This window comes from Nerophis ophidion, linkage group LG02, assembly GCF_033978795.1.
Source record: "Nerophis ophidion isolate RoL-2023_Sa linkage group LG02, RoL_Noph_v1.0, whole genome shotgun sequence".
In the NCBI taxonomy this organism is placed as follows: domain Eukaryota; kingdom Metazoa; phylum Chordata; class Actinopteri; order Syngnathiformes; family Syngnathidae; genus Nerophis; species Nerophis ophidion.
Genome location: NC_084612.1, coordinates 28,993,283 through 29,019,987, shown reverse-complemented (window position 1 = coordinate 29,019,987; position 26,705 = coordinate 28,993,283).

The following is a 26,705-nucleotide window of genomic DNA, read 5'->3' as shown; positions in this document are numbered from 1 at the left end:
ACGCCGTTTTGAATGTCTCTGAATGGTGTGTTTTGCGGAGTTTTTTTTAAGCTGGGTAGAGTGTGATATCACACTGGGGGTTGATGTACTTATGCGGACATTTCTATTACATGCTGTCGGCTGCAGCCTCCCGTGTCATTCTTATCTTCAATAAAAATATCTACCAGTGTAAATTCTGAAAAGAAAATGTTACTTTGAAATTAGGTTAAACATGTTACTGAAGCAAAACATTCTTAAAATATACACTAAAGCATATTCAATATATATTGTCCGGACCACAAAAAAGTGTTTTATATGTGCATTGAAATCATCATATGTCCTCTTTAAAAAAATAAAAGTAGTTTATGTCATTACGTACTAAAATTTGAAAGACTGCAGGATATGCTGCTTAAAATACAGTACTTTGGAACGTTAGCGCCCTTCAGGGCGCTGCATTTTACTTTTAAGTTGCGAAACAAATTTGTGCTACAGGCATCCCATCCATCAGTTGGCTTTGCAAGTGCCACAGTGAACCCCGTCAAATCCACCCAAAACATCTGTTCTTACTCGCTATCATTAGCCTAAGTTGGACGTTTTTCCGAGCATGGGAAAGAAAAAAGGGAGTGTGAAGGACAGTGCTGAGAAGAAGGATTGGACAGTATTCATTAAATAAAAGAAAGGTTTAATCAAAAACATGACTGACCATCCATCCATTTATCCATCTTCTTCCGCTCATCCGAGGTCGGGTCGCGGGGGCAGCAGCCTAAGCAGGGAAGCCCAGACTTCCCTCTCCCCAGCCACTTTGTCCAGCTCCTCCCGGGGGATCCCGAGTCGTTCCCAGGCCAGCCTGGAGACATAGTCTTCCCAACGTGTCCTGGGTCTTCCCCGTGGCCTCCTACCCGTTGGACGTGCCCTAAACACCTCACTAGGGAGGCGTTCGGGTGGCATCCTGACTAGATGCCCGAACTACTTCATCTGGCTTCTCTCGATGTGGAGGAGCAGCGGCTTTACTTTGAGCTCCTCCCGGATGGCAGAGCTTCTCACCCTATTTCTAAGGGAGAGCCCCGCCACCCGGTGGAGGAAACTCATTTCGGCCTCTTGTACCCGTGATCTTATCCTTTCGGTCATGACCCAAAGCTCATGACCATAGGTGAGGAGGGGAACGTTGATCAACCGGTAAATTAAGAGCTTTGCCTTCCGGCTCAGCTCCTTCTTCACTACAATGGATCGATACGGACTGACCAGTGTAGGCATATTCTTTGGCGTATGTATCACTGCTCATCCGTGCCATACTGAAGCAGAATGAGTCGATAACACCTGCCAGGAATGTTTAAAAAAATATCTAAATGAAAGATATTAGATATATTAGACTGCTGAGGGCCTGTTAGACGGAGAAGCAGCTAGAAGGAGATCAATCAATCAATGATTATTTATATAGCTCTAAATCACTAGTGTCTCAAAGGGCCGCACAAAACACAACACAAACCACAACAACATCCTCGGTAGAGCACACAGAAGGGCAAGGAAACTCACACCCAGTGGGACATCGGTGACAATGATACAAGTCTTTTAAGTTAAAGGGGTCATATTATGATTTTTTTTTTTTTACATTTAAAAACTTCCTTTTGGTTTACATAACATGTAATTGTGGTGCTTTTGTCCAAATCGAAATTCTTCTCCAGGCCAAGTCCCATTTGACTGCGTCTCCACCCCGTCAGCCATGTTGTAATTTCTTCAATCTAGTTATTGACAGATATAATTTAGAACTATACGCTACTTTGTGTTGGAAATGGCAACAGCAGAAGATTTTAGCACGCATGTCTGCTCCACAACAAGAACCTAGAGAAAAATGAGAAACTATGGATTTCAACTGGATAAAAGTAGCAGAGTTGTGCAAAGCTCTTCGGGTAAACCGCTACCATTTATGTCTGCTGACATAACTAAGGCAAAGCGTCTATGAAGTCTCGATTTCCAAACAGCTCGTTTAGAAAAAAAAACCTATGGGATCCAAAATAGAAAAAATAGGTACCAACAGGGGCAGCACGATGGAAGAGGGGTTAGTTCGTCTGCCTCACAATACGAAGGTCCTGAGTAGTCCTGGGTTCAATCCCGGGCTCGGGATCTTTCTGTGTGGAGTTTGCATGTTCTCCCAGTGGCTACGTGGGTTCCCTCCGGGTACTTCGGCCTCCTCCCACCGCCAAAGACATGCACCTGGGGATAGGTTGATTGGCAACACTAAATCGGCCCTAGTGTGTGAATGTGAGTGTGAATGTCGTCTGTCTATCTGTGTTGGCCCTGCGATGAGGTGGCGACTTGTCCAGGGCGTACACTGCCTTCCGCCCGATTGTAGCTGAGATAGGCACCAGTGCCCCCCGTGGCCCCGAAGTTAATAAGCGGTAGAAAATGGATGGATGAAAGGAACCAACAGGTAAGAAAAGTTAGTCTGGCGTAATACATCCCCATTAAGAGCTTAGTCACAGGATGAGTTTATGCTCAAACGTTGATTTAGATTTTTTTTCCCGATACATTTGTGTTATTTATTAACTTATTTTCTTTTACGTTTGGATCACTCTGATTTATTTACAACCTTTTTCTAATGGTGTGGCCTCTTTCATCTCTTGGCTCTGAAGAGAGATGTGCTCCATCCATCCAGCCATTTTCTACTGCTTGTCCCTTTCGGGGTCATTGGCGGTGCTGGAGCCTATCGCAGCTGCATTCGGGCGGAGGGCGGGGTACACCCTGGAAAAAGTCGCCACCTCATCACTGGGCCAACACAGATAGAGAGACAGATTTAGTGTTGCCAATCAACCTATCCCCAGGTGCATGTCTTTGGAGGTGGGAGGAAGCCGGAGTACCCGGAGGGAACCCACGCATTCACGGGGAGAACATGCAAACTCCACACAGAAAGATCCTGACCCCGGGATTCAACTCAGGACTTTTGTATTGTGAGGCACATGCACTAACCCCTATGTCACCGTGCTGCCCTGATAAATGTGCTCATTATTCCAATATATTTCCCTTTTTTAAAAAAAATAAAAATTACGGCGTCCTCTAGACTTACTTTGACCTGCTCTCTCCACCACTTCACCATCAATTTACTAAATATGGCCTTCATTCTCACACCTACTTTTCCCTCAAGTCCCTTCCCTACAGTAGATCCCTGTACTGTTACTACATATGTTATACTGACCATGGTACTGGGTTGGAGTTCTGTTTGGCAAGCTGCATGTCTAATTTAATTGGGCAACAGCAGACATTTTTTTTTTGTAAATTTAACATCAAATAAGAATAGAGTTGTGCAGAGCAAGAACAAAGTGTAATGGTGTAATCCATCCCAAAGTCTCCCATCGCATCACTCTACTTATTTTCAGGATTAACAGTAAAAAAAACAATCTCCTGACTCATGGAAAGGACTTGTGGTGCACTTTAGCAGAATGGAGTTCTAAACTTCTGGCTTAGCCGGCACCTGTGGCTGTCTGGGGTTCACTTCTTAGGGATTACAGACAAAATCCTTTGTGGTTTTGTTTCCAAGCCTCCGTGTTGGCAAAATGATGCACTTAGGCGTTTGGCATGTTGTTGGGCATTCATTCACTTCTTGGTTGATTTGTGTACTCACAGAATATTTAAAATTGTTCTAAATAGGCTAATTAAGCAATAGGATACACTACATATTAGATTCTTTAAAAATTCATCCCCAAGACGCTACAGTCGTTGATAAATAATCCTGTCTGCTTTTACGCCCCAACTTCAGCCAGCAGTCTTGGTTATGTATTTGATATTATTTCCTCCGAGTCTCTTTAATAAAGTGCATGCATTTCTTTAAACCTTCTTTATAGCACGGTATTAAAAGCACGGAGCTGTGTTCTAATCCAGCTGGGGTATTGCCCCAGACGCTCAGTGTCTTTATAGAGCGGTGACATTAGCTTGTTTATTGGTTGCAGGGGCGTAAAGATGCTATTGTTTTAATTGCTTGTACATGCTCCTGGGATCCATGGAGATTGCAGAGACTGCAGATGCCAGCATATTGGAAATGGGATCACAAAATGAAACTCAAGGCAAAGCCAAAATATACATTAGCTTTTTTCTGAATGGTTTTTCACAGCCTCAGTATGGACATTATATCCCACTGTACTCGTGCTATTCTAAATATAAGTATTGTGCAACAGTCTTAGGCTTTCGCTGGTATAATTGTTTCTTATCAAGTCTTTCAAAGACACCATTCTAGAACTGTAGGCCTACAACAAAAAAAAGCAGGTCCGACACAAAAAATACAAAAGTTATTGATACCATACTTTGTAGAAGGGTGGCACATCGACCTAGAAAGAACATTGAGCTACTATAAGAATTTATTTTTACAGTTTGAGTCACTATCACGTCTAAAAAAGTACAGCACATAACAAAATTGCCTTTTCACCTCATTTCATTTGGATTTATACATAGCTAAAACAACATTTCTAATGGAGGCCAAGCGTTTAGCACAGTACAGTACGTTATATGTGGCATAATATTTTTTAACAGAACAATCAGGTTCCAAAAGTAAGGTCAGTTCAAAATAAATTGAAAAAAGCTTATAAGGTCATAATTGAAAAAAAGATTAGCATGTTCTCCCAATGACTTTGTGGGTTCCCTCCAAGTCTTCCAGCTTCCTCCCACCTCCAAAGACATGCACCTGGGGATAGGTTGATTGGCAACACTAAATGGTCCCTCGTGTGTGAATGTGAGCATGAATGTTGTCTGTTTATCTGTGTTGGTCTTGCGATGAGGTGGCGACTTGTCCAGGGTGTATACCGCCTTCCGCCCAAGGGCAACTGAGATAGACTGCAGCACAACCCCAAAAGGGACAAGCGGTAGAAAATGGCTGTCTGGCTGATTCAAGCTACTACAGTATTTCAATGTTGGATGTTTGCAGATATGGAAATTACAGTAGGGAAGGGATTTGTACGGCCCCATTTCTGGGTGGATATTGCTGAAAAAGATGAAAAGCGCCACTCGACATAGTAACTCAAACGCTGGTCAAAGTTGGAATCACCACAAAACACCTTTTTAGATATTCAAAACTCTACTGCCATCTGGTGGCTAGGGTGGATAGCCCATCCTCTCAATTTGTTACTTTTCATGTGTCAGGAAAACCACGACGAATGGGGCCATATGAATCCCCTACAGTAGACATGTTTTGCTAGGTTTCACATTTTTTTTGAACTGTTATTTGTTGGAAAAAATGTCACTTGAATATGGTTTTACTACGATGAGATTAATGAGAAGAGATTATTGTGACTGGTGGCACCCAAAGTGGTATTATTGAACTGTTTTCGTCCTACTAAGAAGAATCATACACGTATACGCATATAATATTGCTCAAAACTTTGTAGTTCTAATCATGGAAGCTGTCAATGTATTGCGCAAGACCTGTGATTACCAAACATCCAGGAATCAATTGACCATTTGGATTTTTCGCTTTTTTCGTAACTCAAGGTCAGCCTTTGTCATGAGACCTCAGTTCAGTGATCCTTAAAGGCCTACTAAAATGCGATTTTCTTATTGAAACGGGGATAGCAGGTCCATTCTATGTGTCATACTTGATCATTTCGCGATATTGCCATGTTTTGCTGAAAGGATTTAGTAGAGAACATCGACGATAAGGTTTGCAATTTTTGGTGCTGACAAAAAAGCCTTGCCTGTACCGGAAGTGGCAGACGATATGCGCGTGATGTCACGGGTTGTGGAGCTCCTCACATCTGAACATTGTTTACAATCATGGCCACCAGCAGCGAGAGCGATTCGGACCGAGAAAGCGACGATTTCCCATTAATTTGAGCGAGGATGAAAGATTTGTGGATGAAGAAAGTGAGAGTGAAGGACTAGAAAAAAAAAAAAAAAAAAGGACAAGAGGGCAGTGGGAGCGATCCAGATAAGGAAGATGCTGTGAGAGGCTCCGTGACAGCCGTGGGGGTGGCAGGACCACTCGGCCAGGCCCAACCGCAACAAGGGATAGAGCCATACCCCTTTGAACCCGACACTGATGGTGACGGTCAGGAGGACGCATATTGATGCTGGAGTAGCACACGACATAGATCGCCTTCAGAATACAGAATGTGGCAGCCGTGGGGGTGGCACGACCACTCGGCCAGGCCCAACCGCAACAAGGGATAGAGCCATACCGCTTTGAACCCGACGCTGACGGTCAGGAGGACACATATTGATGCTGGAGTAGCACACGACATAGATCGCCTTCAGAATACAGAATGGTAAAATGTTTTTTATTAATACACATTATACACTGTACTTTGTGTGTGTGGTCCAATCCAACTGTGTTCGCTTGACATCTCTGTTCCATAGTAAAGCTTGACTGTCTTCTTTCGAGAATGTAAAGACTGAAACACCGGCTGTGTTTGTGTTGCTCAAGCCGGCCACAATACACCGCTTCCCACCAACAGCTTTCTTCTTTGATGTCTCCATTGTTCATTGAACAAATTGCAAAAGATTCAGCAACAAATATGTCCAGAATACTGTGGGATTTTGCGATGAAAACAGATGACTTAATAGCTGGGAACGATGCTGGAACAAAATGTCCTCTACAATCCGTTACGTAACGCGCACGCGTCATCTTACTGAGACGTTTCAGCAGGATATTTTGGCGCGAAATTTAAAGTTGCAATTTAGTAAACTAACCCGGCCTTATTGGCATGTGTTGCAATGTTAAGATTTCATCATTGATATATAAACTATCAGACTGTGTGGTCGGTAGTTGTGGGCTTCAGTAGGCCTTTAACGTTTTATAAAACGCCTCATTTTAACACTGAAAATAATACTTTCCTGATTTCCAATGGAAAACATTAATTCAAGATCGGAACAAATCACTTACTTTGACACATTCCACTGTAAACACTGCTTTCTCTTTTTGCGTACAGTATGCATCTGCTTTTGCAACTATAAAGCCAGGTTCTCTGGTATTAGGCTGAACATACGTCCTCTTTTCCCCGGACATTTCCTCTTTTGCGGCGTTGTCCGGTGTGTCCGGGCGGGTTTTTTCGAATGCGTCAAATGTCCGGCATTTTGAATTAGGGTTGCGTGTATTTGTTGGCTGAGTTCTTAACGTTACTTTCAGAGAGTGCATATCACAACATACAAGGTGCCGTCATGGCGACACACCACCCCCCTTTAGATAGATAGATAGTACTTTATTGATTCCTTCAGGATTTACCGGGCCACCGCGCATGCTCGTCACTCCTGTTGCATGCTGGGTAGTGTAGTCCTTTTATTCCCTGGCTCATAACCAGAGGTGGGTAGTAACGCGCTACATTTACTCCGTTACATTTACTTGAGTAACTTTTGGGATAAATTGTACTTCTATGAGTAGTTTTTATGTGACATACTTTTACTTTTACTTGAGTATATTTATAGAGAAGAAACACTACTTTTACTCCGTTCCATTTATCTACATTAAGCTCGCTACTCGCTACTTTTTTTTTTTTAGCGATCTATTAATGTTTGTTTTGGTTAATGACAGAGCTTCAAAGTAGAATCTACGCATGCCTGCGTTTCACCAATCACATGCAGTCACTGGTGACGTTGGACCAATCAAACAGAACCAGGCGGTCACATGACCATGATACGTAAAACCCGACTTAAACATGTTGAAAAACTTATTCAGGTGTTACCATTTAGTGGTCAATCGTACGGAATATGTACTGTACTGTGCAATCTACTAATAAAAGTTTCAATCAATCAATCAAAAGTGTAAAGAAAAAAAGACACTTTTTATTTCAACCGCCGCCCGATTGTAGCTGAGATAGGCGCCAGCGCCCCCCACGACCCCGAAAGGGAATAAGCGGTAGAAAATGGATGGATGGACGTACTTCCCGTCAAAAGCCTAAAGACTGATCGCACAGTTCCTGTCTTCACAAGAAAAGCGCCGCTCCATCGCGCCTGCGTTAACAAAATAAGAGTCTCCGAAAGCCAGCGCAAACAAGCTCGCAAGCTACGGAGTTTGCCGCCAATGTATTTCTTGTAAAGTGTATAAAAACGAATATGGAAGCTGGACAAATAAGATGCCAAAAACCAACCACTTTCATGTGGTATTAGACAGAAAAGAGGAACTTTTTTTCTCCTCCATTTGAAAACGTGGACGTCTGATTCCAATCAATGCAAGTCATCAGAATCAGGTAATAGACCAACTTATATGCTTGTCTTCATGAAAGATAGGAATCTATATGTTAAACATGCATGTACATTCAATAAAACACCTTCAACATGTTAACAAATACGGCAAAATAAATAAATATAGATTATATACTGTATATATAAATGTATGTATATATATATATATATATACGATATGTGTGTGTATAAATGATTTGTGTGTGTATGTATGATATGTGTGTGTATAAATGATATGTGTGTGTGTGTATGTATATGTATATATGAGGTAGATCACCTCGACTTGGTCATTTTTTAAGTAATTGATAAACGTTGAAAAACGTATTGGAGTGTTACCATTTAGTGGTCAATTGTACGGAATATGTACTGTACTGTGCAATCTACTTATACAAGTTTTAATCAATCGCTCAATCAATCAAATCAATAAATGCCTACTGAGGCTATGGTGCTGTTAAGTTATTGTGGCTCAATGTGCCATTTTTTTTATCTTATTTTGATGTACTATTATTCAATATATATTATTTTTTTAGTTGCTTAAGATATATTCCATGCTCTGAATTTGCTCATTGCTATTTTTATGTTTTTGTGCATTATTTGTTGCCGTAATCAGGTTACTCATCAGTTACTGAGTACTTGAGTAGTTTTTTCACAACATACTTTTTACTTTTACTCAAGTAAATATTTGGGTAACTACTCCTTACTTTTACTTGAGTAATACATCTCTAAAGTAACTGTACTCTTACTTGAGTACAATTTCTGGCTACTCTACCCACCTCTGCTCATAACATCACACTAGCTATAAATATTGTAGCGGCTGGCTACGGGGTGTTAGCCAATGGCTTTGGTTGGAGGGCGGGACTTCCGGGGAAGTTAGAGAAGTGACGCTATTGACAGGAAGTGTTGGTTCGAGTTTTGCCGGGAAAAGGAAATAGACTTCTTGGTAAACACTAAAGTGAGTGTAAGACTCCAGAGATTTAAGCGTTAAATATAAAATGTATGTATGCCCTGGCACACCATTATTATCATTTCATGACCCAAGCAAAATACTTTTTACACTTTTATACTGAAATAAATACACCTACAACTTATTAAATAAAAACATAGGAAAAACTACCAGCAGCGGTAAAGTTTAGATCCATGAAGGAAGGAAGAAAGTGAATGAATGTTTATAACTGAAAACATTTACATGTGTATACACATTTGTTTTCTTTTTTTATTATTTTTTAAAATGAATTAAGTAACATTTATGACAACCTTTTTCCAAAACACGATATAGAATGTGACATACAACAGGATAATGATTACGTTAATCAATTGTTTTCAAAACGCTTACAAAAAAGTGGGACCCCAAAAATTTACTGTGGGACCCCATTTTTATGACTTGATGGGGTCCCTGGGAACCCATTTTAGAAATCCCTAGCGCCAACACAGCCGTCAACAGATGAGAAAAAATGCTTTATTTAAATAAATATATTATTTATAAAGCAAGTTCGAGTATCATTGGCAAATATTCACCTACTCCCGGCCTTGGCGTGCTGCCCGCCTTGGCACGCATATATGTGTCCACTTTTTGGGATTTCAGATTATGGTCAGCCTACTGGTATAGCATTAGCCAAAAAAGAGGAAGAGGGAGCTGTTGGCTATAACAAGCTCCTGAGAGCTTTCGATGTTGACTTGGATGCCAGGGGATTCATTTCACGACCTTACTGAGAGACCGTTTGGTGCCTTGAATGAAACTCAGCCTGGGCTTCATCTGTCATCATAGTCCTTCCTCAGCTCTCCACAGTGCTGCCCAGCATGTTTCCCTTATCAACACAAGGTAAAGAGCAGTTGGGCTCATTCAGCACAGCTAACAAGGCTCCCAAATCATCTTCTCACCAAGGGGTTGGATATTTAATGAAGTGACACTTGCAAAAGGACCCCCCCTACTCTATGTTTCCCTCTCGGGTCTCCTGCTGGACAGTCACTTGACGTTGCAAAAAAATCCCCAATTGGAAGAATAGGAATTTGTTTGGTTGTGGTACCGAACATATTGAGCTAGCCCCTCTCTCCCAGTCGCCTCCAGAGCAAATGAGCTGCCAGGCCAAAGTAATTGAGTCCTAATTGGTGATTAGGAGAGAGGGAAAGGTGAGGGACTATCTGCTGGATGCCTGCTGTTAGCAGGACAGGACAGCAACTAGAAATATATTTGGACGGTGTAAAGCTCTGCCAAGACCAGTGCTACATCCAATTAACAAAACCACATTGTCACATTTGACAGACATTAATAATAACTATGGCATGGAGTGCAAAATGGTAGGGATTTTAATGTGCACGTTTGGCTTTATTTATGTCTTAAATGGTGTAGTAGTAGCCGACAAAGTGAAAGTAGTACAATACTGTAAGTAAACATCCATTGCAATCTTTCAAAATAATTCCTGAGGGAGTCGATGATGCAGTGAAGGATTGTGGCACATAATCACAGATAAATAAGGCGATATTTTCCAAGATAGGTACCAGTTGTCTGGAACTCAACTTAAAATCTCTGGACCATGTTTCTCAAAAATGGACACGACTGGTATCAACCAGTGATTGTGTACATATTTTTTCCAAGAACTATGGATTTGTGGAGAAGTCATAGTCACCCTCACCAAGGAGACCAAGACAAGAACATTCCTCACACAACATAACAGACAAATACTATTCACAAACGACTTTGTTTTGCTTTACAAAGACTGCAATCAGCTCGACTACACCCCAACAATTGAATATTTTGTAACGCGAACAGATACAGTACCGTAGTTCTGTACCTCAACCTACGAACACATTATGTTCCACGACCAAGCTTGTAACTCGGAATACCCATATCGTGAATAAGCTCAAACCTTTGAAATGAATTGAAATCATTTTAATTTGTTTTTGGCCTTCCCAAAACAGCACCCTTTTGACATTTAATATAGCATTTAGAAACTAAAAAAACCACACTTAAGAATAATAGTACAAACAACTAAAGTACAGTTGTTTTATGAAGTAATGTACTGTTAGACTCTACCCACGTTTTATTGTTGAACAGTCAGAGGTTGGGTCTTCTATAGTAAGTTCAGTAGGTCAAAGAGTCCATGGTCTATCAGTGTTCACAGGGGAGGGGGCCTGTCCAAGGCTATCAATCCTTTTGTCAAAAGGATATGTATGTGATGATCCACTGCCTAGATCAGGGGTGCCCACACTTTTTCTGCAGGCGAGCTACTTTTCAATTGACCAACTCGAGGGGATCTACCTCATTTATATATATCATTTATATTTATTTATTTATGAAAGAGACATTTTTGTAAACAAGTTAGATGTGTTTAATGATAATACAAGCATGTGTAACACATATAGATGTCTTTCTTTCACAAAGACAAGAATATAAGTTGGTGTATTACCTGATTCTGATGACTTGCATGGATTGGAATCAGACAGTAATGATGATAACGCCCACATTTTCAAATGGAGGAGAAAAAAAAGTTGTCCTTTCTGTACAATACCACATGAAAGTGGTTGGTTTTTGGCATCTAATTCATCCAGCTTCCATACACTTTACAAGAAAAACATTGGCGGCAAATTCCGTAGCTTGCTTGATTGACATTCACGGCACCCGAGGGTCTTGTGAGATCACGCTGGCTGCTGCCAGTTCATTATTATGAAAAAATGACAGAGAGGAAGGCGAGAAACACTTTTTATTTCAACAGACTTTCGCGCCGTCCCTTCCGTCAAAACTCTAAAGGCCGACTGCACATTTCCTATCTTCACAATAAAAGCCCTGCTTCATGCTGCCTGCGCTAACAAAATAAGAGTCTCGGAAAGCTGGCGTGCACAAGTGATGTGCACGCCAGCTTTCTGAGGGATCGCTTGTGCGCGCCAGTTTTCCGAGACTCTGTATTTAGTTAGCGCAGGCAGCATGAAGCAGGGCTTTTATTGTGAAGATAGGAAATGTGCAGTCGGCCTTTAGAGTTTTGACGGAAGGTACGGCGCGAGAGTCTGTTGAAATAAAAAGTGTTTCTCGCCTTCCTCTCGGTCATATTTTCATAATAATGATCTTGCAGCAGCCAGCGTCATCTCACAAGACCCTCCGGTACCGTGAATGTCATTTAAGTGATGTCTTGGTGAAGATTGATGATCACTAATTTTTAGGTCTATTTTTTTTAAAAGCCTGGCTGGAGATCGACTGACACACCCCCCGCGGTCGACTGGTAGCTCGCGATCGACGTAATGGGCACCCCTGGCCTAGATCATGTTTTCTTTATGTTTAGGATGACCTTAGTTCTGTTTTCAGCACCCAGCTTTGTGTTACTTGGTTGCCATGGGTGCTGATTATTTTCACTAACCTCTGATTAGTGGTCGGGATGATCGCCTGCTCCCGTGCTTGCCACGTATGCTTACGTGACAAAAGACAAGAATGAATACATGTGCAGGGATGTCACTTCCTGTCAACGTGTTGTATGGCATTTATATTTGTGCGTGTTGCCACTGTTAGCATGGTTTCCTTTTTTTGTAATTGTTCTTTTAATTACAATGTCATATAAAACATTACATACAAAGTAACAAAACAAAACAAACATTTCTTCAAGGAATACAGTATTTATTTTGAAACCATACGGGTCTGTACAGAAATCCATCAGCTCAGGAGTCTTATATGACTTTATTTACATCAAATACATCAAATCACAATAATAACCATTTAAAACGTTATTTTTTCTGAGGCTGCAGATAAAGATTTAAGTAAAAAAAATAACTCGATGAGAGTCAATGGCGCCACTATTCATCATTCAGTTTAATGGTTGAAATTCTGGCGATAGAACTCCCTACCCATCATGTATTTACGGTCCTCTCCTACTACCTAACTTCCCCATTTCCTCTTCCTGTCTGTCACTTCCTGGTTAAAGCCAGTCTACAGTACTTGTCTTTCATATATTTTTAACCTTTTTTGATTTTTCTGTTTGTGTATCCTTGTGTTACAAAGCCATTGTTCAGTCCTGAGGACTCGTTTATATGACTTTTTACTTTAAGTACCTTTTTTGTTGACGCTGCAACCCTTTTTTATTTTTTTCCACTTCTGTTTGGGAACAACCCTGTTTGGCGCATCTGTGGTAGATTAATCATCGACTTTGGAGCTATTTCAGGAGTGGTTTAAATGGTCTAATAGAGGAGGTGTGGGAAATAGTTACGGGTCCCCACCCAGAGCCTCAAGGTGTAGCCAGAACACTTAAAACCTTGGGTGGAGACACAAATGGACACACAGGTATGAGACCATGCAGACTGCACGTGCGTTTGTGTGCACGTGTGTGTGTGTGTGTGTGTGCACAAAAGCCAGCAATCCCATTTGCTAATATTGACATGGGTGTCCCCGTTCAATCTTGTTACAAGGATTATTGTCTATTGAGATCCCATTTCATTAGGCTAAAACACACACCTCAGGATGCACACAGGGGCTCCACGGGGGAGGGTCCCCCCCACCCCCAGCCTTTTAGCCTCCTTGCCAGGCTGATGGGGGAGTCCGGTAAGTGGTTTTATTGAGGATCACTCCAATGTAGTGCATGTTGCAGGGAATACATGCTATGGACCTCATATGTGGATATAGCTCAAGACGTGTAAGGAGACACCATGTTCCTAACGGGCAGAAAGAAAAAACATTTAGAAATCCTTAGAAACCTTGTTTTTACTATCTTTCTCTCATGACCTCACAGTAGTTGATATATTGATTCCTGATATGAAAAGCTCATTACATAAACACAAACTCCAACACAAAGAAAAGGCCAGTGAACCTTTGCATACATCCTTTAATTGAATTCCCCGTACCAGTGGTTGGAGCTGTCTCTTTTTAATTGAATTCACTGATCTTTTTTTGTGTGTGTATGCACAGGCTTGGGTCCTGTCCCAGATAAAGTGCCATTGATCCTTATTAAAGCTCACCTCTGGCCGCGCTGTGGACTAACAGGGAGAATTAAACGTCTTCATGGTGAATATATTTTTGGGCCGCCAGGAAAGACTGTGTGAAATGAGCCAGCGTTGAAGAGGATGGAGAAGAAAATAGAAAATAATTGTGTAATTTGAGCATTTGTCTTTGACAGGATGGCCCTTGTGGAGCATTCAGCATTGCTTGCCCACAAATAAATAGTGTCACGATCCGCTGCCCGGATCGTTTGTTATTTGGACTTTTGAGTTTGTGTGTGCACTTCCTTGTTTGTGTTTGTTACCATGGTTACTTGATTTTCACCTGCCTTGAACGCACACCTGTTTTTCATCAGATACTCTATTTAAGCCAACTCTTTTTGTCACTCGTTCTGGCTTCATTGCGTTTGCTGAACCTGTCGACGTGAGTTTTCTGCCTAGTCTCAAGTTTTTTGCCAAGTGTTTCGACTACGTAAGTCCTGTTTGTTTTCTGTGCTAAGTGTTTAGCCTTAGCTTCTAGGTGTGACCGGCACACATCCGCTTTTGCTTGTCGTATGAGTTTTATGAGTTACCGTAAATAAATAATTGCCTACCTCACGCCTTGGTCCGTAGCCATCCGTTCTGCATTCTGGGAGAACAATACCGCATAAAGATGCGATAGTTCCTCATGAAAAATAAAAAGAGTTAGAATTTCATATTGGTCGGATCTTTACCTTGAAACATTACATTGTATTCGATTTTTCCATTCTGATTGAACCTGCGATTGACTGTATCACCAGATCATGACTGATTTCTATGGATCACACAGCCTTGTAAACATTTCCTGATGTACATTAGCATTCTGCAAGTCCAGCCATTCATGTTTTCTTCACATGAGCTGGATTGATTGATTGATTGATTGATTGATTGATTGATTGATTGATACTTTTATTAGTAGATTGCACAGTTCAGTGCATATTCCGTACAATTGACCACTAAATGGTAACACCCGAATAAGTTTTTCAACTTGTTTAAGTCGGGGTCCATGTTAATCAATTCATGGAGCCTACTTCAATTGAATTCAGGTAAGAGACAATAGCCCGTCAATCACAGGGCACACAAAAACATACAACCATTCACGCTCACATTTACTCCAATGAACAATTACAATTCTCCAAATAAGCTAACATGCAAACTCCACACAAAATTTACTCACTGTGAGACCAAAATGACTAACTTCTCGGCCATGCAGCCCATGCTAAAAGCTTTATGATTCCAAATTTGGTCAAAGTTTGCGAAAAAAAAGGAGCTGTGAAATCACATACAATCTTGAAAAATAAAGCCATTATCAAGTTACCTCCAGTGTGTTTTACTTTCTCTTCAGCTGTTTGTGGCTTTTTGCAAAACTAGGCTGATTGGCAATACTAAATTGGCCCTAGTGTGTGAATGTGAGTTTTGTCTCTCAATCCGTGTTGGCCCTGTGATGAGGTTGTGACTTGTCCAGGGTGTACGTGCCATTTCCGCCCGAATTATAGGCTTCAGGACCCCCCCTCCCCCAGGCTGTGCAAAAAAAAAATGGATGGATGGATGAAGTAAATTGTCTCACATTTTAAGACTCCAGCATCAACATTCAATATCAAGGGCAACGTTTTATCATCAACAGTGGTAAACTTATTTTTACACTTGTATGTGAAACATGTTAAATAGCTAGCTGTGTGTCATGACCGTCCATGACAGTTTTGGACTTGTTTATTTTATTGTCCTTGGTGTTTTCTGTTTCTGCACTCATGTTTCTTCTCTCCACTTTTTTTGCACTTTAATATCTTGCCAATTCTCTTCTGGCCTGAGCACTGCCTTCCTCACCTGTCCCTGATTGGCAATCAGAACATACCTGTAGTCTCATGTAACAAGAGTTGCGTGGATTTCCTACTAAAAAAATAAATGTTCAAATCCAGAAAACGTATTAAAGCAATCAACGTGGAATTGTGGTCAGGAGTTTGCTTGGCTTGGCACGCCCAGGTTCCTCCCTCTATAAATCCATCCATCCATTTTCTACAGCTTGTCCCTCTTGGGGTCACGGGAAGCTGGAGCCTATCCAAGTCACACTCAGGCAAAAGGCGGGGTACACCCTGGACAAGTCGCCACCTCATCGCAGGGCCAACACAGATAGACAGACAACATTCACACACACAAGCCAATTTAGTGTTGCCAACCAACCTATTCCCAAGTGCATGCCTTTGGAAGTGGCAGGAATGAATTGAAAGTAGCCATGTGCTTGAGCTCTGCAGCTATGCCAACCACAAATTAGTAGGGGGGGCTTGTTTCTGGTGTTCCGAGCAAAAACAGCCAGTTCAAATTGCTGTGTGCTCCGGGAATGACGGACAGGCTGGAAACAAAAAAAAAAATGGTCGGGCATCAGGAAGAAGGCGATGAAGATAATGGATGTACATCGCTGTGACCCCAGCGGGCAGCAGCAGATGCTAATGGCAGCACACTGGCACCTCCGAGTTGTAATAATAAATTGAGTGATCAAAAAACAGTCAAAGTATTTTATATCATTTTTCAAAGCACTGGTATGTTTAAATGTAAAATTATTTTTACATGAAACAAATCTCACTGCTAGCAGGCTCCTATAGGGATACATTTTGTTGTAAATTACACCAATTACATTTATATTGAGGGCAATCAGAGTCAACCACTCTTCTAAAGTTTTATATACTGAATCCTACCGATGGATGGTCGTCCACGGGGAGAACACGTCTGCTGCCATCGAGGAGCACTGGGCTACAGGAGGGGCGCACATGGAGCTGAAGGGGAACAAGCATCAAGCCAGTGGCAACAAGTAGCTTTTCAAATGCTTGTCAGTTTTGCTGATGTGCATCTCTCTTTTTTATCCCACTTTTTTCCTGCTGCCCAACCATCCATCCATCCATTTCCTACCGATTATTCTCTTCAGGGTCGTGGGGGGCGCTGGTCCCTGTCTCAGGTGGGGTACACCCTGGACAAGTGGCCACCTTATCACAGGGCCAACACAGATAGACAGACAACATTCACACTCACATTCACACACTAGGGCCGATTTAGTGTTGCCAATCAACCTATCCCCAGGTGCATGTCTTTGGAGGTGGGAGGAAGCCGAAGTACGCGGAGGGAACCCACGCCTTCACGGGGAGAACATGCAAACTCCACACAGAAAGATCCCGAGCCTGGGATTGAACCCAGGACTACTCAGGACCGTCGTATTGTGAGGCAGACACAGTAACCCCTGTTACACCGTGCTGTGCGCTGCCTGACCATTTCTTTGTAATTTCGGCCTGTTTGCAGTTCCCGGAGCACACAGCAATTTCAACTTCGCTGCAGTTCGCTGGAAACATCAGAAGCAAGCCCCTCCTACTGACTTGTGATTGGCCCATACTTTTAATATTATAAGGGGGCATGCCCTGGGCGTGCCATACCAAGCTAACTCCTGAGATTAATTTCATATTGATTGCAGTGTAACCTATGGTATGTGCTTGGATTTGTGCAGGAGCACATTTTATTAGTTCTGAATTTTTACTTGCATACGTTGTTTTCTGGATTTAAACGTACACCTTTTTTTTAATTATTTTTTTAGGAAATCCACCCAACTCTTGTTACATAAGGCCCCTGTTCCTGGTTGCCAAACAGGATGCTTTAAATGCCATTCCTGTCCTCAGGGACAGTGTTTATTTTATGGTTACTCTACCAAGACAGGTGTGAGCTTTCTGTGCACTCCCTAGCTGCACTAGTGTTTGTTTTGGGCCAGATAAATTATCGTGTTGCTTGCACACTCTCTCGTTTCTGTGCATACTGGGGTCATGTTTCAAGTTTTCTTTCGCATCAACCTGACAATGTGTTTGCAATACTCCATCATTTTTCATTTTTGTGTTTATTACAGGGGTGAAGTTTATAGTAAATGTTTTTGTATTCAGAACATTCGGAACTGAAAACTGCGTAATAATTTCCTAAATGGTACACATTTCCAGTGAGCAAAGGGGAGTGTACATTCAGCGTTGCAATGTATATCCACAGGCACCAGTAGTGTTGCCTCATTTATAAATCACTGAACAAAAATGTTAAGTACTTAATGCCATCCTCATATCAAGGTTTCCAGCAAATAATGAGGACGCTGTGTACTCTAACACCTGTTGTAATTTGTGTAATGTTTTTATTCATTTGAATAAAGTAATCATTTCTTTTTGTTTGCAATAGAATGTGGATTGTTTCTGCACCATGAAAAATGTAATGTTTGGCCCTGGAGGTTCCCCTCAGGGGTAAATCACGCACTGTATATTGAGCCCCACAATTTTTTCGGGGGTCACGTTTTGCGTAAATAAGGGCATGTAAACTATCAGTTAATGAATAATAGTGTTTTTCTCAAGAAAATGTTCTCAGCACCTTTGTGCTCCATTACTGATAAAAATATAATGGCAAATTTCCCCAGATTTATTGATTGTTTTTGGTGGCATGCAACATTAATTCTAGTCTGATACAAATGTATGTTTTAAGTTTTTAGCATCGCTTTTTTTGAACAATGTCTTTCCCATTAATTAATTTTGTGAACATTTAAAATTAGATTATGCTTAGGGCCCCTTTAGCCAGGGACAGCCCTGGTTCCACTGTTCCACTCCTCCATTAGGGTTTTATATACATGATGTAAGTATATAGTATATGTAATATAGGAACAGGTAAATGAAAAACATTTTTGATCAAGAATACGAGGTGCATTAATTTAAAAATGCATAAAACTTTTGCATTTGTTTTTCTTCATCAGTGATTTCACTCAGACTTTATGAGAGCCAACAACCATACTAAAACATCACTTAGAGTACAATGTCTGCTGTCATCAGGATGCAGACTGCTATGATGTTTATATATTCCCATTTAGATGAAAAACGTCCTCACGAAAAAGCAGGCTGAGGGGGCAAGGGATGGGAAAGAGGTGGAGGAACAAACGCCGTTCGTGTCGTTCTCGACAGTTCCAGGTCCTAAATGGTTTTCAAAGTTTTCCCAACCTATCAGATTATATCCTCAACTATCTATTATTCAGGGGACATGCATTATTGTTGATCTAGCCCTGGTTCCACTGTACATCGTACAAGGTAAACATAATTGTATCACAAGAATTTACTCGGAAAACCCTTAGCAGCTACAGTGCTAAAATGTTGTCATTATGCCAAAATTATTTAGTTTTGATGTATGGATAAGAAACATTTATTTTTTCTGCTTAATAAAATCAATTACATTTTAATCTAATTCTAAAAAAAAACATGTTAGACAAGTGTCACCATTGTCTCTACCTCAGTATTTCCATTTGTGAATGTACAGCAGTTTCACAGAAACTTTTTCCTACCACCTATTATTTATTATTTGTCTGCGTCAGGACATCCATCAACAGCATATGGTTGTATAATAATTAGCAAGCTTAAAAAAAAAGTGTTTTCAAGTCATATCTGGAACTCAGTGTTCTTGAGTGATTTAAATAAGGAATGGATTGCATTTTTATCATAGTCCATTTATCACTGTGTCTAAAGTGCTTTACAATATTGCTGATGATTCAGGGGCTCCCGCTGGTGTTAATACACTGATGGCAGCTCTCGTGAAAGGTGCCAAGCAGCTCATCAGGAGCAATTAGGGATTCAGTGTCTTGCTTGACAATTAATCAAATATGAAAATGGCTCTGGCGCTGTGTCCTTTTGGGACCAAGCAATTCTGTATATGTATTAAATGCTTTGAGGGTTTGGAGTAAAAGTAAAAGCAGCCAACTCTTTCAGTTGTAAATAGGGATGAGTATGGAATTTGGTATTTGTATAGGTACCGAGTTCATCGGTTCTACTGGGTAACGATACACGTAAAATCAAATGGCTCCATTTTTCGATACCCCTTTGTTGCACGTGACGTAACGTCCGGTTGCAGCTCTGCACCAGAATTTGTGGTGTTTTTTTTGCGAAATTCCAGAATTAATTGGTTGAATGTTTATTAATCAATTTCCTTTGTCATGTTTATGTGTTTAATGTTGTTGTCTGCAAGTAAAACTGTAATTATTATCTCTAAAATGTGTTTTATGTTCATAATTTTGGGTGTCTGAAACAGATTTATTGAATTTACAATATTTTTATGGGGAAAAGTTGCTTTGGTTTTTGAGGGAAGGGGTTACTTAAAAAACTGAGGTATAAAAGTTAAAGTACCAATGATTGTCACAGACAAACACATTGAGTGTGGTGGAATTAACCTCTGAATTTGACCCATCTTCTTTTTCTCCCCCTGGGAGTTGAGGGGAGCAGGGAGCAGCAGCGGCGGCCGCGCCTGGGAATCATTTTTGTTCATTTAACCCCCAATTCCAACCCTTGATGCTGAGTGCCGAGCGCCGAGCATTTTTATAGTCTTTGGTATGACTCGGCCAGGACTTGAATTCACGACCTACCGATCTCAGGGCGGACGCTCTAAAAACTAGGCCACTGAGCATCACCGTACTGTAAAAGTATATTTTCTACTCTTTGCGTAACTTTTTGTTAAAAAATCTGCAAAATTTCCCCCACTCACCATGACTTCTGCAATGTTGTCATTTGTGTCCATTCCTCTTTTTAAAATTTCTCTGATTGTCTTGCACAAGTGGTGAAAAGTAAAGTGTACAACCGTTTTTTGTAATCACCGAAATCCCCCCTCGACGCCATATTCATCATCCCGCCAGCTCCACCTGGCACAGCGGCGACAGCAGTTGGCTGACAGAGAATGGAGAAAGAAGGCATCCTTAATGGAGGCAAATGCTGGAAACATGTTCCATCAGAAGTGATTACTGGCAATTAAGCTGTTTTCACAGCTGGCTGCCTTGCTTTAATATGCATGCTCACATATAAAGCGCTGGCACAAACAATGAGACAAAAGAGTCACAGAACACTGATTATATTGACGGATATTACTTACAGACAACACAATCATTGTAGGAATTTACACACATGCTATTGTGCATTCAAAGTGGTAGATTAACATATTTTTCTATTTGGTTCATTTTGGTTTTGGGGCGCATTGTTTTTTGTTTTCTCTTGTCAAAACAAATTAGCAAGTATTCGGTATTTCTTAGGCATTAATGGGCACGTTCTAGAGCAGTAGTGTCAAACTCATTTTAGCTCTGGGGCCTCATGAAAGAAAATCTGTGCCCACGTGGGCACAGATTTTAAAATCCATTATTAAAATCCTGGCATTAAAACTAAATAACAAAGACAACTTCAGATTGTTTTATTTGTCTTTTTTTGAAAAAAATACAACTTACACATTCTGAAAATATTACAATACAAATAAAGGAAAATATACCAGCATTGGCAAAGTTTAGATCCATGAAGGAAAGAAGAAAGTGAATGACTGTTTATAACTAAATACATTTAAATTTGCAGAAAAACAATATATATATTTTGTTTTATTTTTCAAATGAGTTAAGTAACGTTTATGACAACTTTTTTCCACAATATAGAATGTGAGATACAACAGGATAATGCATACATCTATAATTTTTTTTCAAAACAGTTACAAAAAAGTGTGACCCCAAAAATGTACTGTGGCACCCCATTTTTATGATTTAATATGCTATGACTTGACCCTGGGACACCATTTTGAAAATTCCTAGTTCCAAAACTGATGGAGTATTGATGTGTGCAAAACAGCAGCAGGTGGCTGTGGCCTGCGGGCCGGATCTAATACTAATCAAATATCATCCCGGGGGCCATAGATAATTTGTTCGCGGCCCGGATGTGGCTTGTGGGTCTTGACTTTGACACATAAGTTCTAGAGCAGGGGTGCCCACACTTTTTCTGCAGGCGAGCTACTTTTCAATTGACCAACCTCATTTATATATATCATTTATATTTATTTATTTATGAAAGAGACATTGTTGTAAACAAGTAAAATGTGTTTAATGATAATACAAGCATGTGTAACACATATAGATGTCTTTCTTTCACAAAGACAAGAATATAAGTTGGTGTATTACCTGATTCTGATGACTTGCATTGATTGGAATCAGACAGTAATGATGATAACGCCCACATTTTCAAATGGAGGAGAAAAAAAGTTGTCCTTTCTGTACAATACCACATGAAAGTGGTTGGTTTTTGGCATCTAATTCATCCAGCTTCCATACACTTTACAAGAAAAATATTGGCGGCAAATTCCATAGCTTGCTTGACATTCACGGCACCCGGGGGTCTTGTGAGATGACGCTGGCTGCTGCCAGTTCATTATTATGAAAAAATGACAGAGAGGAAGGCGAGAAACACTTTTTATTTCAACAGACTTTCGCGCCGTCCCTTCCGTCAAAACTCTAAAGGCCGACTGCACATTTCCTATCTTCACAATAAAAGCCCTGCTTCATGCTGCCTGCGCTAACAAAATAAGAGTCTCGGAAAACTGGCGTGCACAAGTGATGTGGATGCCAGCTTTCTGAGGGATCGCTTGTGCATGCCAGTTTTCCGAGACTCTGTATTTAGTTAGCGCAGGCAGCATGAAGCAGGGCTTTTATTGTGAAGATAGGAAATGTGCAGTCGGCCTTTAGAGTTTTGACGGAAGGTACGGCGCGAGAGTCTGTTGAAATAAAAAGTGTTTCTCGCCTTCCTCTCGGTCATATTTTCATAATAATGATCTTGCAGCAGCCAGCGTCATCTCACAAGACCCTCCGGTACCGTGAATGTCATTTAAGTGACGTCTTGGTGAAGATTGATGATCACTAATTTTTAGGTCAATTTTTTTTAAAAGCCTGGCTGGAGATCGACAGACACACCACCCGCGGTCGACTGGTAGCTCGCGATCGACGTAATGGGCACCCCTGCTCTAGAGTAACACAAGTTGAATCAAGTTGTACTAAAATGAATGTATTGAAACAAACTTGACATCACACGCAAAGCAGATCTACTAAGCACATTGATTGATTGATTGATTGGTACTTTTATTAATAGATTGCACAGTTCAGTACATATTCCGTACAATTGACCACTAAATGGTAACACCCGAATAAGTTTTTCAATTTGTTTAAGTCGGGGTCCACGTTAATCAATTCATGGTAATTCATGCGCGGAGGATTGCATGTCTTAAATGAACAAAATGGAGAGCCCAAACCGTTTAGCGTGTCTGTCTTCATGTACTGTATATATACACAGAATATATGCTGAATAAAATGCCCACAATACTGAGAGCAGGCAACTATAATCATTTAGCGCTGGTGATGTAATTTATCAAGACTAAAATTGTTTTGTGATCGCTGTTTTGCATCTATTTTTTGCTCGTTTGGCATGGTTATGGTGCAAATAGCTGTGAGAAAGGAGAGCATCTGGAAAGACGGAGAATGGACAGAGAATCATCCGTCCGACTGTGCATGTCTGTGACAACATATTTGGACTTTCATAAATAAAAATATAAAAGACTTGATGTCATGATCACACATGACTGTTATTATTACTTTCTTGTATTTTGTATATTCTGTCCAGCGCTCTGATCTGAGCACTGGCTCCCTCACATGTCCCTGATTGGGAATCAGAATACTTCCTATGCCAGCCCTGTCCTCTGGATGGATCTGGATCAATTTGCTTTGTTCTTCAACGTGTTGCTTTGCGCTTGGTGCTTCCAACGCCTGTTGTACATTTACCTGCTGCACGCATTTGTTTTTGTCATTAAATAAATTTTTAGCTGCACTTGGCCTGCTGTCTCCGCATTGTGGAGTCCAGACAAACAACACCACACCGAAACATCATACCTATTCTCAGGGGATTCAATCGATCGCAACTGGACTGTTTTAGTTTTTCTTAGAAGACGTCTCTCCATCCATCTCATCCAAGTAGGCTTCATAAGTTTATACTTATAGACTTAGATCTAGTCTTTGACTTAAATTGCAGATCAAGTCTTCGAGACAAACCAAACAGTCCAGTTGCGAGCCATGGAAATATCCTGAGAATACAAAGACCTGGATGAATGAGAACATCCAAAGACATGTTACACATCTGGTCTATTCAACAATTAGAGAGGGGATTTAGGGCCCTTTAAAAGAAACAGGATCTTGTGGAGCTGTTCCTTTCAAAGAGCCGTTTAAAGAGTGACTCGTTATTAGAGTTAGTTTCTTTTTAACAGTGTTTTATATTATACATATATATATATATATATATATATATATATATATATGTATAATATAAAACACGGTATATATATATATATATATATATATATATATATATATATATGTCTCTATATATAATATAAACACTGTACATATATATATATATATACATATATATATACAATATAAACACTGTACATATATATATATATATATATATATATATATATCTTGATAGGATTATCTAGAGAATAGTGCTCGATACCGTGGTAGAGCGCAGTATGTATGTATGTGTGGGAAAAATCACAACACTACTTCATCTCTACAGAACTGTTTCATGAGGGGTTCCCTCAATCATCTCCTGATGATTCAGGAGATGATTGAGGGAACCCCTCATGAAACAGTTCTGTAGAGATGAAGTAGTCTTGTGATTTTTTCCCACACCTACATATATATATATATATATATATATATATATATATATATATATATATATATATATGTATGTATGTATATGTAAACATTTATATATATATATATATTTTTATTATCGGGTGGCACACATGTGCAGAGTGATCAATTTCTTAACGCAAAATTTTAAAGTGTTTAAAAAACATCTCCCAAACAAACGAATCACACCTGGGAATCGGTTCTCACCGTTCTCTAAAAAGAGCCGTTCGTATGAATCAATTTGTTCTTTCTTTCTTTCTTAGTTTATTTCGAACATGACATACCTAAATTATACATCTGGTAATTTCATATCGTTTCACAATGCATCATGTCCGAAAAGGAGTAGGAAAAAGCAAAGCTTATTTAATCCTACCCCTTTCCCACATCAGAGCGCCCACTAATATATACATTCATTTACTGACCTTCTTTACAGCAAAATAGCAAAATGACATCCGTGAATGAGTAACATAACAGTTTTGTAATATGTAATTGATTAATTCAGTCATTATTAACATACTGAGATGAAGAATATCTTATTTTCAATTAGGTTGAAAGTGTTTCTCATAATTCTTCTTATTTGTACTTTGTAAGCACTATTAATTTGAACAGACTCTTAAACTGGATCATATCAGTACAATGTTTAACTTCTTTACCTAATTAAATTCCAAACTTGGATTCCACATACTGATATGCTAAAGGTTTTAAGTGTTGTACGTGCATACAAATGTTTTAAATTTGATTTTCCTCTAAGGTTATATTTCTCTTCTTTTGTTGAGAAGAAGGGCTTCACGGTGGCAGAGGGGTTAGTGCGTCTGCCTCACAATACGAAGTTCCTGCAGTCCTGGGTTCAAATCTAGGCTCGGGATCTTTCTGTGTGGAGTTTGCATGTTCTCCCCGTGAATGCGTGGGTTCCCTCCGGGTACTCCGGCTTCCTCCCACCTCCAAAGACATGCACCTGGGGATAGGTTGATTGGCAACACTAAATTGGCCCTAGTGTGTGAATGTAAGTGTGAAAGTTGTCTGTCTATCTGTGTTGGCCCTGCGATGAGGTGGCGACTTGTCCAGGGTGTACCCCGCCTTCCGCCCGATTGTAGCTGAGATAGCCGCCAGCGCCCCCCGCGACCCCAAAAGGGAATAAGCGGTAGAAAATGGATGGATGGATGGATGTTGAGAAGAATTGTTGTACATTCTTTGGTAGCAGGTTATAATTTGCTTTGTACATAATTTTAGCTGTTTGCAATTTTACCAAATCATCGAGCTTTAATATTTTTGACTCAATAAATAAAGGGTTTGTATGTTCTCTATATCCAACATTATTCTAATTGATCTTTTTTGTGACACAGTTAACGAATGTAGCGTACATTTGTAGTTGTTTCCCCATATTTCTGCACAATAACTCAGACATGGTAACACTAGCGAGCAGTAGAGAATATAACGTGATTTTTGGCCCAGGACGCATTTTGCTTTATTCAATATTGAAATGTTTTTTTCCACTTTATGTTTTATGTTTTGTATATGAGATTTCCAGTTCATGTTATCATCTATGAATACTCCCAAACATCTGCTTTCTTTTACCCTTTCAATATCTACTCCGTCTATTTGTATTTGTGTCTGATGCTCTTTTCTACTGTTACCAAATAGCATTATTTTAGTTTTACTGAGATTCAAAGATAGTCTGTTTTTATCAAACCATTTTTTAAATTTGTTAATTTCTTCCGTTATTATTTGTATTATCTTCTGTGTGTTCTCTCCTGAACAGAAAGCAGTTGTGTCGTCTGCAAATAAAACCAACATCAAGTCTTTTGTAACTTTACAAATGTCTTTTATATAAAGATTAAACAATCTTGGTCCCAGTATTGATACCTGGGGTACACCACAAGATATATCCAACCGTGTTGACATATTTTCACCCATCTTCACATATTGCTTCCTGTTGGTTAAATAGCTTCTTACCCAGTTCAATACCAAACCTCTGATGCCATATCGTTCTAGTTTTTGTATTAAAATATCATGATTAATTGTGTCAAATGCTTTTGTTAAATCAAAAAATACTGTGGCCGCACATTCTTTACGGTCTATTGCATTGGTAATTTCCTCTGTTATTTTTGATTAATGC